The sequence below is a fragment of the Mesoplodon bidens genome (genome assembly GCF_964165515.1).
Source record: "Mesoplodon bidens genome assembly, chromosome: 10".
NCBI classification, from domain to species: Eukaryota; Metazoa; Chordata; class Mammalia; order Artiodactyla; family Ziphiidae; genus Mesoplodon; species Mesoplodon bidens.
This window is the reverse complement of record NC_138172.1, coordinates 56,628,839-56,649,746: the sequence shown is the minus strand read 5'-3', so window position 1 is coordinate 56,649,746 and position 20,908 is coordinate 56,628,839.

Genomic DNA, 20,908 nt, shown 5'->3' with positions numbered 1-20,908 from the left:
CCTTTCATGTGTTTGATGGCAATCTGTATATCTTCATTGGAGAAATGTCTATTTAGATCTTCTGCTCATTTTTGGATTGGGTTGTTTGTTTTTTTGATATTGAGCTGCATGAGCTACTTGTATATTTTGGTGATTAATCCTTTGTCAGTTACGTCATTTGCAAATATTTTCTCCCATTCTGGGGGTTGTCTTTTTGTCTTGTTTATGATTTCCTTTGCTGTGCAAAAGCATCTAAGTTTCATTAGGTCCATTTGTTTATTTCTGTTTTTATTTCCATTACTCTAGGAGGTGGGTCTAAAAGGATCTTGCTGTGATTATGTCATAGAATGTTGTTCTGCCTATGTTTTCCTCTAAGAGTTTTATAGTGTCTGGCCTTACAGTTAGGTCTTTAATTCACTTTGAGTTTATTTTTGTGTATGGTGTTAAGAAGTGTTCTAATTTCATTCTTTTACATGTAGCTATCCAGTTTTCCCACCACCATTTATTGAAGAGGCTGTCTTTTCTCCACTGTATACTCTTGCTGCCTTTATCAAAGATAAGATGACCATATGTGCATGGGTTTATCTCTGGGCTTTCTATCCTGTTCCATTGATCTATATTTCTGTTTTTGTGCCAGTACCATACTGTTTTGATACTGTTTTGATTACTGTAGCTTTGTAGTATAATCTGAAGTCCAGGAGCCTGATTCCTCCAGCTCCGTTTTTCTTTCACAAGATTGTTTTAGGGTCCGGGAGAAGATGGCGGAAGAGTAAGACACGGAGATCACATTCCTCCCCACAGATACATCAGAAATACATCTACACGTGGAACTGCTCCTATAGAACAACCACTGATCGCTCGTAGAAGACCTCAGACCTCCCAAAAGGCAAGAAACTCCCCACGTACCTGGGTAGGGCAAAAGAAAAAAGAAAAAACAGAGACAAAAGAATAGGGAGGGAACCTGCACCAGTGGGAGGGAGCTGTGAAGGAGGAAAGGCTTCCACACACTAGAAGCTCCTTCACAGTTGGAGACTGTGGGTGGCAGAGGGGGAAACTTCAGAGCCACAGAGGAGAGTGCAGCAACAGGGGTGCAGAGGGCAAAGCAGAGAGATTCCCGCACAGAGGATCGGTGCCGACCAGCACTCACCAGCCCAAGAGGCTTGTCTGCTCACCCGCTGGGATGGGCGGGGGGCTGCGAGCTGAGGCTCAGACTTTGATCGGATGCCAGGAAAGGACAGGGGTTGGCAACGTGAACACAGCCTGAAGGGGTTAGTGCACGACGGCTAGACGGGAGGGAGTCCGGGAGAAGTCTGGAGCTGCCAAAGAGACAAGAGACTTTTTCTTGCCTCTGTTTCCAGGTGCGCAAGGGGAGGGAATTAAGAGCGCTGTTTAAAGGAGCTCCAGAGACGGGCGCAAGCCGCGGCTATCAGAGTGGACCCCAGAGGCGGGCATGAGAGGCTAAGGCTGCTGCTGTAGCCACCAGGAAGCCTGTGTGCAAGCACAGGTCACTATCCACACCGCCCCTCCCGGGAGCCTGTGCAGCCTGCCACTGCCAGTGTCCGGGGATCCAGGGACAACTTCCCAGAGAGAACGCACGGTGTGCCTCAGGCTGGTGCAACATCATGCTGGCCTCTGCTGCTGCAGGCTCGCCCCATATACATACCCCTCCCTCCCCCCAGCCTGAGTAAGCCAGAACCCCTGGATCAGTGGCTCCTTTAACCCCGTTCTATCTGAGCAAAGAACAGACACCCTCAGGCGACCTACAGGCAGAGGCAGGTCAAAATCCAAAGCTGAAACCCAGGAGCTGTGCAAACAAAGAAGAGAAAGGGAAATCTCTCCCAGCAGCCTCAGGAGCAGAGGATTAAACCTCCACAATCAACTTGATGTACCCAGCATCTGTGGAATACCTGAATAGACAATGAATCATCCCAAATTGAGGAGGTGGACTTTGAGAGCAAGATAGGTTATTTTTCCCCTTTTCCTCTTTTTGTGAGTGTGTATGTGTACGCTTCTCTGTGAGATCTTCTCTGTATAGCTTTGCTTTCACCATTTGTCCTAGGGTTCTGACCATCCAGTTTTGTTTTGTTTTGTTTTTTTACTGCTTAAAATTTTTTTCTTAATAATTATTTTTTATTTTAGTAACTTTATTTTATTTTACCTTACTTCATTTTATTTTATCCTCTTTCTTTCTTTCTTTCTTTCTATTTTTTCTCCCTTTTCTTCTGAGCCGTGTGGATGACAGGCACTTGGTGCTCCAGCCAGGCATCGGGGCTGTGCCACTGAGGTGGGAGAGCCAACTTCAGGACACTGGTCCACAAGACACCTCCCAGCTCCACATAAGGTCAAATGACAAAAATTTCCCAGAGATCTTCATCCCAACACCAAGACCCAGCTTCACTCAACGACCAGCAAGCTACAGAGCTGGACACGCTATGCCAAACAACTAGCAAGACAGGAACACAGCCCCATCCATTAGCAGAGAGGCTGCCTAAAATCATAATAAGGCTACAGACGCCCCAAAACACACCACCAGACGTGGACCTGCCCACCAGAAACACAAGATCCAGCCTCATCCACCAGAATACAGGCACTAGTCCCCTCCACCAGGAAACCTATACAACCCACTGAACCAACCTTAGCCACTGGGGACAGACACCAAAAACAATGGGAACTAAGAACCGGCAGCCTGTGAAAAGGAGACCCCAAACACAGTAAGATAAGCAAAAAGAAGACAGAAAAACACACAGCAGATGAAGGAGCAAGGTAAAAACCAGCCAGACCTAACAAATGAAGAGGAAATAGGCAGTCTACCTAAAAAAGAATTCAGAATAATGATAGTAAAGATGATACAATATCTTCGAAATAGAATAGAGAAAATGCAAGAAACATTTAACAAGGACTTAGAAGAACTAAAGAGGAAACAAGCAATGATGAACAACACAATAAATGAAATTAAAAATACTCTAGAAGGGATCAATAGCAGAATAACTGAGGCAGAAGAATGGATAATTGACCTGGAAGATAAAATAATGGAAATAACTAGTGCAGAGCAGAATAAAGAAAAAAGAATGAAAACAATTGAGGACAGTCTCAGAGACCTCTGGGACAACATTAAACGCACCAACATTAAAATTATAGGGGTCCCAGAAGAAGAAGAGAAAAAGAAAGGGACTGAGAAAATATTAGAAGAGATTATAGTTGAAAACTTCCCTAATATGGGAAAGAAAATAGTTAATCCAGTCCAGGAAGCACAGAGAGTCCCAAACAGGATAAATCCAAGGAGAAACAAGCCATTGCATATTAATCAAACTATCAAAAATTACATACAAAAAAAACGTATTAAAAACAGCAAGGGAAAAACAACAAATAACACACAAGGGAATCCCCATAAGGTTAACAGCTGAACTTTCAGCATAAACTCTGCAAGCCAGAAGGGAGTAGCAGGACATATTTAAAGTGATGAAGGAGAAAAATGTACAACCAAGACTACTCTACCCAGCAAGGATCTCATTCAGATTTGATGGAGAAATTAAAACTTTTACAGACAAGCAAAAGCTGAGAGAGTTCGGCACCACCAAACCAGCTTTACAACAAATGCTAAAGGAACGTTACTAAGCAAGAAACACAAGAGAAGGAAAAGACCTACAATAACAAACCCAAAACAATTAATTAAATGGGAATAGGAACATACATATCGATAATTCCCTTAAATGTAAATGGATTAAATGCTCCCACCAAAAGAAACAGATTGGCTGAATAGATACAAAAACAAGACCCGTATATATGCTGTCTACAAGAGACCCACGTCAGAGCTAGCTACACATACAGACTGAAAGTGAGAGGATGGAAAAACATATTCCATGCAAATGGAAATCAGAAGAAAGCTGGAGTAGCAATTCAAATATCAGAAAAGATAGACTGTAAAATAAAGACTCTTACAAGAGACAAAGAAGGACACTACATAATGATCAATCTGAGAAGATATAACAATTGTAAATATTTATGCACCCAACATAGGAGTACCTCAATACATAAGGCAAATACTAACAGTCATAAAAGGGGAAACTGACAGTAACACAATCATAGTAGGGGATTTTAACACCCCAATTTCATCAAAGGACAAATCATCCAAAATGAAAATAAATAAGGAAACACAAGCTTTAAATAATACATTAAACAAGATGGACTTAATTGATATTTATAGGACATTCCATCCAAAAACAACAGAATACACATTTTTCTCAAGTGCTCATGCAACATTCTCCAGGATAGGTCATATCCTGGGTCACAAATCTAGCCTTGGTAAATTTAAGAAAATTGAAATTGTATCAAGTATCTTTTCCGACCACAATGCTATGAGACTAGACATCAATTACAGGAAAAGATCTGTAAAAAATATAAACACATGGAGACTAAAAAATACACTACTTAATAACGAAGTGATCACTGAAGAACTCAAAGAGGAAATCAAAAAATACTTAGAAACAAATGACAATGGAGACATGACGACCCAAAACCTATGGGATGCAGCAAAAGAAGTTTTAAGAGGGAAGTTTATAGCAATACAATCCTAACGTAAGAAACATGAAACATCTCAAGTAAACAACTTAACCTTGCACCTAAAGCAACTAGAGAAACAAGAACAAAAAACCCCAAAGTTAGCAGAAGGAAAGAAATCATAAAGATCAGATCAGAAATAAATGAAAAAGAAATGAAGGAAATGATAGCAAAGATCAATAAAACTAAAAGCTGGTTCTTTGAGAAGATAAACAAAATTGATAAACCATTAGCCAGACTCATCAAGAAAAAAAGGGAGAAGACTCAAATCAATAGAATTAGAAATGAAAAAGGAGAAGTAACAACTGACACTGAAGAAATACAAAAGATCATGAGAGATTACTACAAGCAACTCTATGCCAATAAAATGGACAACCTGGAAGAAATGGACATGTTCTTAGCAATGCTCAACCTGCCGATACAGAACCAGGAAGAAATAGAAAATCTGAACAGACTGATCACAAGCACTGAAATTGAAACTGTGATTAAAAATAGTCCGACAAAGAAAAGCCCAGGACCAGATGGCTTCATAGGTGAATTCTATCAAACATTTATAGAAGAGCTAACACCTATCCTTCTCAAACTCTTCCAAAATATAGCAGAGGGAGGAACACTCCAAAACTCATTCTATGAGGCCACCATCACCCTGATACCAAAACCAGACAGAGATGTCACAAAAAAAGAAAACTACAGACCAATATCACTAATGAACATAGATGCAAAAATTCTCAACAAAATATTAGCAAACAGAATCCAACAGCACATTAAAAGGATCATACACCATGATCAAGTGGGGTTTATTCCAGGAATGCAAGGATTCTTCAATATACGTAAATCAATCAACGTGATACACCATATTAACAAAGTGAAGGAGAAAAACCATATGATCCTCTCAATAGATGCAGAGAAAGCTTTCAACAAAATTCAACACCCATTTATGATAAAAACCCTGCAGAAAGTAGGCATAGAGGGAATTTTCCTCAACATAATAAAGGCTATATATGACAAACCCAGACCCAACATCGTCCTCAATGGAGAAAATCTGAAACCATTTCCACTAAGATCAGGAAAAAGACAAGGTTGCCCACTCTCACCACTCTTATTCAACATAGTTTTGGAAGTTCTAGCCACAGCAATCAGAGAAGAAAAAGAAATAAAAGGAATCCAAACTGGAAAAGAAGAAGTAAAGCTGTCACTGTTTGCAGATGACATGATACTATACATAGAGAATCCTAAAGATGCTACCAGAAAACTACTAGAGCTAATCAATGAATTTGGTAAAGTAGCAGGAGACAAAATTAATGCACAGAAATCTCTGGAATTCTTATATACTAATGATGAAAAATCTGAAAGTGAAATCAAGGAAACACTCCCATTTACCACTGCAACAAAAAGAATAAAATACCTAGGAATAAACCTACCTAAGGAGACAAAAGACCTGTATGCACACAATTATGACACTGATGAAAGAAATTAAAGATGGTACAAATAGATGGAGAGATATACCATGTTCTTGGATTGGAAGAATCAACATTGTGAAAGTGACTCTACTACCCAAAGCAATCTACAGATTCAATGCAATACCTATCAAACTACTACTGGCATTTTTCACAGAACTAGAACAAAAAATTTCAAAATTTGTATGGAAATACAAAAGACCCCAAATAGCGAAAGCAATCTTGAGAACGAAAAACGGAGCTGGAGGAATCAGGCTCCCTGACTTCAGACTATACTACAAAGCTACAATAATCAAGATGGTATGGTACTGGCCCAAAAACAGAAATATAGATCAATGGAACAGGATAGAAAGCCCAGAGATAATCCCACGCACATATGGTCACCTTATCTTTGATAAAGGAGGCAAGAATATATAGTGGAGAAAAGACAGCCTCTTCAATAAGTGGTGCTGGGAAAACTGGACAGGTACATGTAAAAGTACGAAATTAGAACACTCCCTAAAACCATACACAAAAATAAACTCAAAATGGAGTAAAGACCTAAATGTAAGGCCAGACACTATAAAACTCTTAGACAAAAATATAGGCAGAACACTGTATGACATAAATCACAGCAAGATCCTTTTAGACCCACCTCCTAGAGTAATGGAAATAAAACCAAAAATAAACAAATAGGACTTAATGAAACTTCAAAGCTTTTGCACAGCAAAGGAAACTATAAACAAGACCAAAAGACAACCCTCAGAATGGGAGAAAATATTTGCAAATGAAGCAACTGACAAAGGATTAATCTCCAAAATTTACAAGCAGCTCATGCAGCTCAATAGCAAAAAAACAAACAACCCAATCCAAAAATGGGCAGAAGACTTAAATAGACACTTCTGCAAAGAAGATATAGATTGCCAACAAACACATGAAAGAATGCTGAATATCATTAATCATTAGAGAAATGCAAATCAAAACTACAATGAGATATCATCTCACACCAGTCAGAATGGCCATCATCTAAAAATCTAAAAACAGTAAATGCTGGAGAGGGTGTGGAGAAAAGGGAACACTCTTGCACTGTTGGTGGGAATGTGAATTGGTACAGCCACTATGGAGAACAGTATGGAGGTTCCTTTTAAAACTATAAATAGAATATTTATGACCCAGCAATCCCACTACTGGGCATATACCCTGAGAAAACCATAATTCAAAAAGAGTTATGTACCAAAATGTTGAATAATAGTAGTGAGAGTGGGAAACCTTGTCTTATTCCTCATCTTAGAGGAAATGCTTTCAGTTTTTCACCATTGAGAATGTTGTTGGCTCTGGGTTTGTCATATATGGACTTTATTATGTTAAGGTAGGTTCCCTCTATGGCTACTTTCTGGAGAGTTTTTATCATAAATGGGTGTTGAATTTTGTCAAAACCTTTTTCTGCATCTATTGAGATAATCATATAGTTTTATCATTTAGTTTGTTAATATGGTGTATCACATTGACTGACCTGCATATATTGAAGAATCCTTGCATTCCTGGAATAAAACCCACTTGATCATGTTGTATGATCCGTTTAATGTGCTGTTGGATTCTGTTTGCTAGTATTTTGTTGAGGATTTTTGCATCTATGTTCATCAGTGACATTGGCCTGTAGTTTTCTTTTTTTGTGCCATCTTTGTGTGGTTTTGGTATCAGGGTGACGGTGGCCTCATAGAATGAGTTTGGGAGTGTTCCTCCCTCTGCTATACTTTGGAAGAGTGTGAGAAGGATAGGTGTTAGCTCTTCTCTAAATGTTTGATAGAATTCGCCTGTAAAGCCATCTGGCCCTGGGCTTTTGTTTGTTGGAAGATTTTAAATCACAGTTTCAGTGCTTGTGATTGGTCTGTTTATATTTTCTATTTCTTCCTGGTTCAGTCTTGGAAGGTTGTGCTTTCCTAAGAATTTGTTCATTTCTTCTAGGTTGTCCATTTTATTGACATATAGTTGCTTGTAGTAATATTTTTTTGGCATTTTATTGTCATATAGTTGCTTGTAGTAATATCTCATGATCCTTTGTATTTCTGCAGTGTCAGTTGTAAATTCTCCTTTTTCATTTCTAATTCTATTGATTTGAGTCTTCTTCTTTTTTTTCTTGATGAGCCTGGCTAATGGTTTATCAATTTTGTTTATGTTCTCAAAGAACCAGCTTTTTGTTTTATTCAGCTTTGCTACTGTGTCCTTCATTTCTTTTTCATTTATTTCTGATCTGATGTTTATGACTTCTTTCATTCTGCTAACTTTGGGGTTTTTTGTTTTTCTTTCTCTAACTGCTTTAGGTTAGGTTGTTTATTTGAGATTTTTCTTGTTTCTTGATGTAGGATTGTATTGCTATAAGCTTCCCTCTTAGAACTACTTTTGCTGCATCCCATAGGTTTTGGGTCATTTTGTTTTCATTGTCATTTGTCTCTAGGTATTTTTTGATTTCCTCTTTGAGTTCTTCAGTGATCTCTTGGTTATTTAGTAGCATATTGTTTAGCTTCCATGTGTTTTTACTTTTTACACTTTTTTCCTGTAGTTGATATCTAGTCTCATAGCATTGTAGTCAGAATGGATACTTGATGCAATTTCAATTTTCTTAAATTAACCAAGGCGTGATTTGTGACCCAAGATGTGATCTGTCCTGGAGAATGTTCCCTGAGAACTTGAGAATAAAGCATATTCTGTTGCTTTTGGATGGAATGTCCTATAAATATCAATTAAGTCCATCTTGTTTAATGTATCATTTAATTTTTAAATTTATTTATTTATTTTATTTTTGGCTGCACTGGGTCTTTGTTGCTGCATGCAGGCTTTTGTCTATTGAGGTGAGCAGGGGCTACTCTTCGCTGCAGTGCATGGGCTTCTCATTTTTCTGGCTTCTCTTGTTGTGGAGCATGGGCTCTAGGCACGTGGGCTCAGTAGTTGTGGCTCGCGGTCTCCAGAGCGCAGGCTTAGTAGTTGAGCGCATGGGCTTAGTTGCTCTGTGGCATGTGGGGTCTTTCCATAGTCGAGCTTGAACACATCCGTGTTCCCTGCATTGGCAGGCAGATTCTTAACCACTGTGCCACCAGGGAAGCCCTAATGTATCATTTAAAGCTTGTGTTTCCTTATTTATTTTCATTTTGGATGATCTGTCCTTTGGTGAAAGTGGGGTGTTAAAGTCCCCTACTATGGTTGTGTTATTGTTGATTTTCCTTTTTATGGCTGTTAGCATTTGCCTTATGTATTGAGGTGCTCCTATGTTGGGTGCATAAATATTTACAATTGTTTTATCTTTTTGGATTTATCATTACGTAGTGTCCTTCTCTGTCTCTTGTAATAGTCTTTATTTTAAAGTCTATCTTTTCTGATATGAGAATTGCTGTTCCACCTTTCTTTTGATTTCCATTTGCATGGAATATCTTTTTCCATCCCCTCACTTTCAGTCAGTATGTGTCCCTAGGTCTGATGTGGGTCTCTTGTAGACAGCATATATATGGGTCTTGTTTTTGTATCCATTCAGCCAGTCTGTGTCTTTTGGTTGGAGCATTTAATCCATGTACATTTAAGGTAATTTTTGATATGTATGTTCCTAATACCATTTTCTTAATTGTTTTGGGTTTGTCATTGTAGGTCTTTTCCTTCTCTTGTGTTTCCTGCCTAGAGAAGTTCCTTTAGCATTTGTTGTAAAGCTGGTTTGGTGGTGCTGAATTCTCTTAACTTTTGCTTGTCTGTAAAGGTTTTAATTTCTCCATCAAATCTGAATGAGATCCTTGGTAGGTAGAGTAATATTGGTTGTAGGTGTTTTCCTTTCATCACTTTAAATATGTCCTGCCAGTCCCTTCTGGCTTGCAGGGTTTCTGCTGAAAGATCAGCTGTTGACCTTATGGGGATTCCCTTGTATGTTATTTTTTGCTTTTCCCTTGCTGCTTTTAATACTTTTTCTTTGTACTTAATTTTTGATAGCTTGATTAATATGTGTCTTGGCGTGTTTCTCCTTGGATTTATCCTGTATGGGACTCTCTGCACTTCCTGGACTTGATTGACTATTTCCTTTCCCATGTTAGGAGTGTTTTCAATTATAATCTCTTCAAAGATTTTCTCATACCCTTTCTTTTTCTCTTCTTTTTCTGGTCCTATAATTCGAATGTTGGTGCATTTAATGTTGTCCCAGAGGTCTATGAGACTGTCCTCAATTGTTTTCATTTTTTTTTTCTTTATTCTGCTCTGCAGTAGTTATTTCCATTATTTTATCTTCCAGGTCACCTATCCATTCTTCTGCCTCAGTTATTCTGCTATTGATTCCCTCTAGAGTATTTTTAATTTCATTTATTTTGTTTTTCATCATTGTTTGTTTGCTCTTTAGTTCTTCTGGGTCATTGTTAAACGTTTCTCGTATTTTCTCCATTATATTTCCAGGATTTTGGATCATCTTTACTATCATTATTCTGAATTCTCTTTCAGGTAGGCTGCCTATTTCCTCTTCATTTTTTTTGGTCTGGTAGGTTTTTACCTTGCTTCCTCATGTGTTGTGTTTTTCTCTGTCTTCTCATGTTGTTTAACTTACTTTGTTTGGGTTCTCCTTTTCACATGCTGCAGCTTTGTAGTTCCCATTGTTTTTGGTGTCTGCCCCCAGTGAGTGAGGTTGGTTCAGTGGGTTGTATAGGCTTCCTGTTGGTGTGGACTGGTGTCTGTGTTCCAGTGGATGAGGCTGGATCTTGTCTTTCTGGTGGGCAGGGCCACATCCAGCCGTGTGTTTTGGGGTGTCTGTGAACTTATTGTGATTTTAGGCAGCCTCTCACCTAATGGGTGGGGTTGTGTTCCTGTCTTACTAGTTGTTTGGTATGGCACATCCAGCACTGGAGCTTGCTGGCCATTGGGTGGACCTGGGTCTTAGCGTTGAGACAGAGATCTATGGGAGATATCTCACCAATTGATATTACGTGGGACCTGGAGGTCTCTGGTGGTCCAGTGTCCTGAACTCGGCTCTTCCACCTCAGAGGCTCAGGTCTGACACCAGGCCAGAGCACCAAGACCCTGTCAGCCACATGGCCAGGTACATGGGGATTTTCTTGCCTTTTGGGAAGTCTGTGTTCTTCTGCCAGCATTCAGTAGGTGTTCTGTAGAAGTTGTTCCACATGTAGATGTATTTTTGATGTATTTGTGGAGTGGAAGGTGATCTCTAGGTCTTACTCCTCTGCCATCTTGAAGGTTCCCCTGCAATAGGAGACTCCACTGAAGATGCCAACCTCCACAAGAGCTAGAGGTGCAGAGGCATTTTTTTCAGAATGTTTGCAGCTTGCTTTTTTTTTCCTTTTCCTTTGTGCTTTCTCTAGTTTCACTTGTTCACAAGGTGCTTCATGCAGTGGCATCGCACTCGGCACTTCAGATCAGAGTGCCTAGTGAGAAATTATGAGGTGAGAGCTTGAGATTCAGTGTAGAAACAGACAGATTTGTCCCTCATTTCATGGAGCACACTTTGTCTAAATCAGTCTTCTGGAATTTTCCTCAAACTTCATTTTCTTTGGAGGAAAATGTCCAGGTAATTCATGCAAAAAGTAGCTCTTCTTTTGTGCTTGGTTTGGTTTCACTTGCCTTTAGGGAGCCTGTGCAGAGGCCTTGCACCTTACACATTGGATTAGAGTTCCCAGCACAGAGCCACTGCGCCTGACACCTTGGCTTGGTGGGCCTGCATGCATACTGTGATTCAAGATGGCGGCCATGGGCTGTGTGCCTATTTCCTTTCTTTGAATGTAACCATGATGACTGGAGCTACAGCATCTATCTGGTGACCATGAGGCACAAGCACCAAGACCAAAATAAAAAGGAATTCTGCGAATGAGAAGCAGAAGGATGGAAAAGAATTTGGGGCTTTAAAGACATTTTTTAAACTGTTGCCCTAAAACTGGAATCTCTAGATTCCTTGCTATGTGAAATAACTAAATCTCGTATTCCTTAAGCCACTGTTAGCTGGGGAATCTTTTACTTGCAGCTAAAAGCTTTCTAATTGATATAGAGATCTTGTATTCCATCACAGAGAATAAAACCTCCCAATTTCATTCCTTCCACTTTAACATTTTAATCATGTGACATCTTTGTGTTTGCAGTATATCAAAAATGTGTCTGTTCCTTGTAGAAGTCCTTAATAGGGAAACATATCAAAGGTTAGCTTTTCTTGCCTGGTCAGAGTTTTGGAGTAATATCTCTCCTTTGGCCCCTGTGAGACCTCTACAAAAATTTCTCCAGTCAATATTTAGGTGTTTTCTCCTCTAGCTTTAAATCAAGCAGGAGTTCTCTTGTCCACTAGAATGCAGTTTTCCCATGAGAAAGTGAACACTTGTTTGGTGTTTGTCCATGGATGAACCAATCAGATCATTCCCTGATGTTTGGGAAAAGACAATAAAGAGGCTGAGGACATAGGCTGATTAGGTGGACAGGCTGAGGTCCATGATGAAAAAAGAAAGATGAGGCTGAGGCTGCCACCAGCAACCTCTGCCATCCCCATTAGTGCTCCTGGAAAGGTCTTGAGTCCCTACTACTCACATATGCCAGCCATAGAATTATCTGGAAAGGTGGCCAATTCTGCCACTTACACTGACAGACTGCATATAAAAATACCCACCTACATGTTTTTCACAAGCGATATTTCTAGGGAATAAAGACACAGAAAAATTGAAAATGGAAGAATGTAAAGAGATAGACCACACAAATACTAAGCATAAGAAAGTGGAAATCACTGTAGGAGACAGGATGTTAAATTAGAAATTCAGCTCGAGTGCTCGGATATGGTAAGTCTGAGCACTCCAGCTGAATACTCTGTAAGTGTCCAGGAGGTGCCTGCACTTGCTCCAATGACTGGAGCAAAGGGCAGTGTGTGCTCTGGGACGACCCTTCCCCGGCCTTGGCCCTGGAGAAGCGTGACGCTCCATCAGCCAGTTGAGAAGGAAGCAGAGAAGCAGCCATTTTTTCCTCCCTAAAGATAGCTGCCCTGTCTGCTACTGTCTTAGCTGTCAGTGGAGAGGGTGAGGGAACAAGGAAAACTCTTGTTTTTGATGAAAATTGAGAGGAAGTTCAAAGTATTGATTAATACTATAAAATAAAATACAACACAATACAATAAAAATCCACCAGGTCCTATAAATAGACCCCCAAACATTCAATGGTGTCAAATATAAAGTTGCATCACCAGAATGTTAATAATATGGTGAGAGTGAGTCTGCACAGCTAAACTGTTGACAGTTCCGTGGGCTTGTGTCACGTCTGAATTTGTGCTACAGCGTGGTATTCGTTGGGTGTCACGGTTGGGATTCTTTAGAACAGCAGATGCTAAGGTGGAATGTGGGGTACAAGGTATTTATTAGAGTCATGATCAACACATACCAAAAGGAGGGGTAGGAAACAGGACTGGGCAGAGAGAGAGATGGCAAACTGGGAAGCAGGCCTGATGGAGCCTCACCAACCTGCCGGGTCTCTGTCTGTCAGCACTGTCCAGTGTTGGGCTGGGATGCTGGGGCCTGCACAGCCTTGCCTGGCTCAGTCCCTGGGTGCGGTTGGCCCCAGAGGGTGTGACCTCAGTCAGGGCAGCTCTCTGCAGCTGAAGCCTGCCCTAGGCAAATCTGTCAGTGTAGACTCTTCTTGACTGTGTTGTCTGGCCACACTTCTAGCACACTGAAAGCTATATGATAAACAAATGTTGAAGATTCCATCAACAATATATCCAAGAACCAGAATTCTAGAGAATCAATCTGTACATTTAAAACAGCAAATTTTAATTAATTCATTAGTTCATTCAAAGTTTCTGATAAGGAAAACTTCTGTTTGGAGGAGCAAGCTAAAACATCTTTATTTTTACAGGAATAAAACAACATCATGAAATTTTGTTGGATTCTTGCACTTTTGTTGTAACTTTACCCCACTCCACACCTATATGAAATAAAAGTTACCAAGTAAGAGTTATAAAAAGAGAAATGCTTATCTGACTCTTTTCAGAAACAACAGTAAACAGTATTATTGACAGAATCAGCAACTTAATTAAAAAGTTTGTTAATGCTGGTGTTAATAAACCTGGCATATTTTCAATTTAGATTGACACTATTCAAACCAATTCTTCTGGGTAATAAGATATGTCACAAAATCTGGGAACATTGCCTATCTAAATTAAGCATTTATTATTTGAAAATATTGGAAGGTATTACCGATGTTCTGTGATCAAATTATATTTTTTCATAAAAAAAATCCTCCTTAGGAAGCCAAGATGAATCATGGGTTGTGTGTTATTTACCCTCTGGCTAGAGAAAAATACATAATTATTCATGATATTAAAGTTTCAAATAAATAAACAAATTTACTTCTTTAAGGATGAATATGTATACTGTTTGGATTTCAAACTTGAATGATTTGTTACTTTCACTCCATTAGCAAGTACTTATTGATTTCCTGTTATGTGCCAGGCACTTCCCTAGGAGCTGAGAAGTATGGGACAAGACAAAGATGCTCTCTTGTGTAGTTTACATCCTAGTGATTTTATTACCAGAATTTAATGTCTTATTAAACAGTAGTGACACAATGGCTTCTTGAAAACTATGATGACCTAAAATTAAAATTTTGATAAAGGTTCAAGTATTTTAAAGTGCTACGTCAGAGGAAACCATAGTGTCTCCTTGTCCCTCCAAAATAAAATCATAATGTCTTCAGCCATCACCAGTCCCTTTTTTTCGGAAGTCCAAATTAGCATCTAAGTTTTCTAGCATGGTGTAAGCAGATGATGGCTTATGCTCTCAAAACTGGCACAACTTTCAGGCCCCTGGGTTCTGGAAGTTTCTTCTGTTCCACTCATTTCACTACACAGAACTTAGTCCTTTCTTATCCTCCATAACGATCATGCACATCATTTCCTAAAACTCTCCCTGTTTCTCACAGATCTCAAGGCACATGAGGCTATTTTCTATTAAACATGCCAAGCTGACTTCTTCCTCAAAGACATTTACACCTGCTGTTCCCTCTGCCTGGAACACTGTTCTTCCAGACTTCATCCTCACTTCATTCAGGAATGAATGTCACCTCCTCCATGCCCTACCTAAAATAACACACTACCTCAATACCCTGCTTTAATGTTTTTCATAATATTTCAGAGTTTGTCGACATGTAGTGCATTTATTAATCTGTTTATTGTCTGTCTACCCAAGTAGAATGTAAGCTCCAAGAGGTCATGGACTCAGACATGTTCACTGCTGTAACTTCAAAGCCCAGAATATACTGAGAACATTAAAGTTGCTCAATTAAAATTTGTTGAATGAATGGATGAATACATGAACACATGAAAAACACAAATGAACATGAGTTTAACAGACTTCACTGAAGAGTTTTGGGCGAAGATAAAAGAGGGGCTCAAACTATAGCAATATAAATAATCTTAAGAGGAATCATAAGCATTCACCTCCTCAAGAATGTCCTGTAGCCTCTCACATCCCTTTCCCTCTGAGATGAAAACAATGAACTCCTGCTCTTATTTCAGGTAGAGGAACGCCCTTCTTCAGGCATTCTGTATCAACTCACACTCACTCTTGGAGGACTCACATTCTGGCCCGGTACTTCCCAATGTATTTTTTCAAAAGCAGTTCTTTCCTTTAGAGAAAATTACTTAGTATCTACTCTTTAAAGGTAAAAATTTCTCCACTTCATTAGATCATTAATTAAAAGTGGTATAAAATCAAAATCTTGTATTAGAAAACTTAATTCTTACTTCTTCTATCCCAGATAGATAGAAGCTATTTATTCAGTAACAGATATAAGTCAAAGGCTACCCTAACCTCAACAAGTAGGAGCTTCCTTTATTTTTACTGAAGTATAGTTAACTTACAATATTAGTTCCAGGTATATACAATATTCGATATTTTTAGGGATTACACTCCATACAAAGTTATTATAAAATATTGGCTACTTTCCCTGTACTGTATTTTATACTTAACTAGTTTGTATCTCTTAATCCCCTTCACTTATTTTGCCCCTCCCCTGACATCTCTCCTTACTCGTAACCACTAGTTTTTTCTCTGTATCTGTGAGTCTCTTTCTGTTTTATTATATTTGTTTGTTTTATTTTTAGATTTCACACATAAGTGAAAACATATAGTATTTGTCTTTCTCTTTCTGACTTATTTCATTAAGCCTAATACCCTCCAGCTCCATCCATGTTGTCACAAATGGCAGAATTTCACTCTTTTTTATGGCTGAGTAATATTCCATTGTATATATGTACCACATTTTCTTTAACCATTCATCTGTTGATGGACACTTAGGTTGCTTCCTTATCTTGGTTATTGTGAATAGTGCTGCTATGAACACTGGGGTGCAATGTTCACCCCAGGGCTGGGGTGCCCAATGTGGGGCTTGAATCCCTCACTCCCCAGGGAAGATTCCTGAGCTTGTGATATCCCCCCTCCTCTTCTGGGTCACTTGTCAGGAGAGTGGGTCCCAACTAGATGGTTTCTCCCCCGCTCCTATCAGACTCCATGTGGTTCTTTCTTAGTAAGAAAAAGAGCCATTGGAAGAGCCATTCTGCTAGTCTTCAGGTCTTTCTCAGAAAGAAAAAGCCCAATGTTTTACAGAGAGATCTCAGCCCACCTTTCTGGGAGTATGATGACTATGACAATGTGGGCTCACAAACATCTTGTGAAACTGTGCAATGAAATAGGATGCTTCATTTTTGTTAATTCTAAGTTTGGAAGTTATCACCTGTAAACTAGAAATGCATCAGGAATGAAAGAAAGAAAGAGATTGTGGTAGAAAAGAATTGGAAGAAAGGAGGAAAAAAATCAACCAGTGAATTCAAGTAAGTTCTATAGTTGAGTTCATAGTTGGTACCAATGTCAATTTCCTGATTTAGACAAATACAAGGTTGATAAGATATTATCTTTGGGTGAAGCAGGGTGAAGGATACATGGGAACTAATTGTATAAATTCTTGTGAGTCTTAAACAATTTCAAAAAATTTAAATATTCTTTTTAAAAAGACATCAGAAAGCAGAGGAACCGAAAATACAGGGCAGATCCTCACCCATACAGATTAATATGATGAAAAAAGCTTTATACATTGCCCTTGGCTGCACATAGGCAGTAGCTTTAAAGCAGATTTTATAGTAATAATAACAACTATTGTCATTTACTGACCTCCTATTATGTGCCAAACACTATGCTAAATGCTTTGTACATATCATCTTGTTTAATCTCCTCCAAGGGGCTATTATTGTCATCTTTGTTTGACCAGTGAGGAATCCAAGATTCAGACAAGTTAATTTTCCAAAACCATGAAGCCAATAAGTGATGGGCGTAGGAATTGGAGCCAGTCTCTTTTATTTCAAACTCCATGAGTTTCATGGCACAAATGACCATGCTTTCTTATACCTGTGCTGTAGCACAGATAAAGTACATTTGGTTTCCATGGGGGATAGGTAGATTTACTCAGATAGGCACTAGCCAATCTTCATTTCCCCTGACAGGTCTGAGTGAGGGGGAAAGGAATGTCCCCTTTGAAGAAAGTGACACAAGTTGTTCTACTCTCCTAGGTTTCTTTTCTTTGCATTCTATGACCCATTGGCCATAACCCGAATTCGTGCTATAACATGGAATACCATCTCTGCTATGAATTTATAGCTGGGTTGATTCTGATGTACATCAAACTGGGATCCTAAGCTTGACATGGGGAGTCCAGCTGCCTTTGACATGCACTGGACTCCACACAATGGCATTGCTCAATATTAGATGCTGACTAAGTAACCCAACCAAACCTTCCTCTGAAAAATTTTGAAGGCAAGATACACAAGGAGAAACAGATATAGTAGAGGAAGTCTGCGGTAGAAAAAAGCTAAGTCCTGAGAATAGCAATAGCATAATCTTTAGGCAAGAGACTAGTGGCCACCAGCTGCTAAGGGGAAGTAAAGAGAGCTGGATTTCCAGAGATGCTTTTGAATCATTAATTGCAATGATTGATATTCCAGGCTCCCAAAGGCTTGATTGTGTCAGTATTTCTAGTGTCCTTTGCTTACTATACAGTCTCATCTATCTTGTTTTTGTGATTAGGGGTTTCTCTACAATTGGAGAATACATATACAGAGAAGTTTCTTGCAGGTAAGAAGTATAAACCAAAAGGAGAACAGACTTCTAATATAGTATTTTAAAAAGATTTTTCATATTCAAAAACAACAATAAATATCCAAGATCATAGACTCATATTTTTTTATGCAGAGCAAGAGTTGAATTTTTTAAAATAATTTCAAACTTAAAAGAAAAATTGCAAGAGTAGTACAAAGAGTTCTCATGAGCCCTTTATCTAGATTCACCCATTGTTAACACTTTGCCACACTACTCTTATCATTCTTGTGGTAATTGAATATGTATGTGTACTATTTTTTCTAAACCATGAGAGTAAGCTACCTACATCATCCCCTATTACTCCTTAGCACCAATTATATATTTATTAAACAATGATATTCTTCTCACATCACCACAGTGCAGTTACCATATTTGTGAAATTTAACACTGATACAATATGATTGTCTAATCCACAGTCAACACCCCAGTTTCAACAGTTGTCCCAATAATGCCCTTTACGGTGAATTGTTCTGGTTCAGTACCCAATCCATTTAAATACCACATAGCATTTAAATGTTATGTCTCTTAGGGCTCCTTTGATCTGTAATAGTTCCTCAGCCTTTCTTTTTCTTCCACGACATGGACATTTTTAAGATTACAAGTCATTTCTTTTGTAGAATCTACTCAATTTTGGCTTGTCTGATTTCTTTCATGATCAGATTCAAGTTATACATTTTAGGTAGGAACACCACATATGTGATGTTTTGTCATTCTTAATGCATTACATAAGGGACACATGATGTGAGTTTGAAAATCATCACTTTTGGAGCTCATCATAGTAATAACTGACCCAGGCAACAATTATCAACAGAGACTAAGTTAGTGAATAAAAGCTTGATGAGGAACAAAATATTTACATCGTCTTGAAGCATCTCCATATAAATACTGATTAATTACAAAAGGATAAATATCCGCTTTACAGTGGAGAAAGCTTGTGAATACCACCCTAACAAAGTGATCAGAATCATGTATTCTTAAAGATAATTGAATACATAGGGCATTTCTTGAATGTGTTTCTTTTTTATTTTCTAGAATCTACATAGAAAACTACATACAAAAATGAAAACTAACAAGAAGGGGTAGTGAGACAAAATACAGCAGCAAAGAAATAACACCTTCCTTTCACTTAAATTCTAAGTAAATGGATCTTATAAGGTGAGATATTTCTACACTAAGTTTCTGGACTAACTAAAAAATCGGTACCCAGAAGCCTGCCTAATAGATTTATCAATAAGAAATAGTATGAATATGACTCCTGAATTATTCACATATAATAATTCTAGCCACAGTGGGGGTGTGGGGGAGAGAGGAAGATAAGATGTGACAGTCAGAAACTATTAGGTTTCTGAGCAAAGGACTTAAGGAGAAAATGAAAAATTGAATTATTATATGATCCAGCAATTCCACTCCTAGGCATATATCCAGACAAAACCATAATTCAAAAAGATACATACACCCCTATGTTCATAGCAGCACTATCACAATAGCCAAGACATGGAAACAAACTAAATGTCCATCAACAGATAAAGAAGATGTGGGGCATCTATCTATACAGTGGAATACCACTCAGCCATAAAAAAGAAGGAAATAATGCCATTTGCAGCAACATGGATGCAACTAGAGATTTTCATACTAAATGAAGTTAAGTCAGAAAGAGAAAGACAAATACCATATAATATCATTTACATGTGGAATCTAAAATATGACATGAATGAACATATCTATGAAACAGAAACTGAATCACAGACATAGAGAACAGACTGGTGGTTTCCAAGGGGGAGGGGGTTGGCAGAGGAATGGAGTGAGATGATGGGGTTAGCAGATGTAAGCTTTTATATATCGATGAATAAACAGCAAGGTCCTACTGTATAGCACAGGGAGCTATATTCAATATTCTATGATAAACCATAATGGAAAAGAATATTTTTTAAAAAGAATGTATATATATATATATATGCATATATATAATATAACTGAATCACTTTGCTGTACAGCAGATATTAACACATTGTAAATCAACTATACTTCAATAAAAAAGTATTAAAACTGAAAAAAGGTAGAACAAAAACTCCAGGAGACCTGTAAGTAAAGGCTATACAGCTACAAAACCTAAAGACTTGAAAAGAATATGGGGGCTTCCCTGGTGACGCAGTGGTTGAGAGTCCGCCTGCCGATGCAGGGGCCACGGATTTGTGCCCGGGTCCGGGAAGATCCCACATGCCACGGAGCGGCTGGGCCCGTGAGCCATGGCTACTGAGCCTGCGCGTCCAGAGCCTGTGCTCTGCAACGGGAGAGGCCACAACAGTGAGAGGCCTGCGTACTGCAAAAAAAAAAAAAAAAGAACATGGAAAGATCTGCTGGTAGTCTTCCATTTGTATCCATAAATACAGAAACAGCATACCACTGTTCACCAAATATTTATTAAGTGCTTTTTATGTGACAGACAATGGGATGGCCTTAGGAATCCAAATATGGGTAAAACATAAACCTGCCTTTTGGATTTTACTCTGCAGTGGGGAGAGTGGACTGTAAGCATTTTTTTTAAGACAATATCTTATTATAGGCTCTGTAATGAGAAAAAGTAGTGTCCAAGATAGCAGAGTATCCAAGAAGTCCTCAGGGAGTTGATCATGGCTCATCAGCCTATTGGAGAACTTGATAGTTTGATGTGGCTAGTGAATTACTCTTCTCATGACTCCCCTTGAACGATTATTTTGAGCCATTGTCTTGATCAATAAACATGTATTAACACCTATAATTCTCATAGCAACCTAGGTGGCAGATACT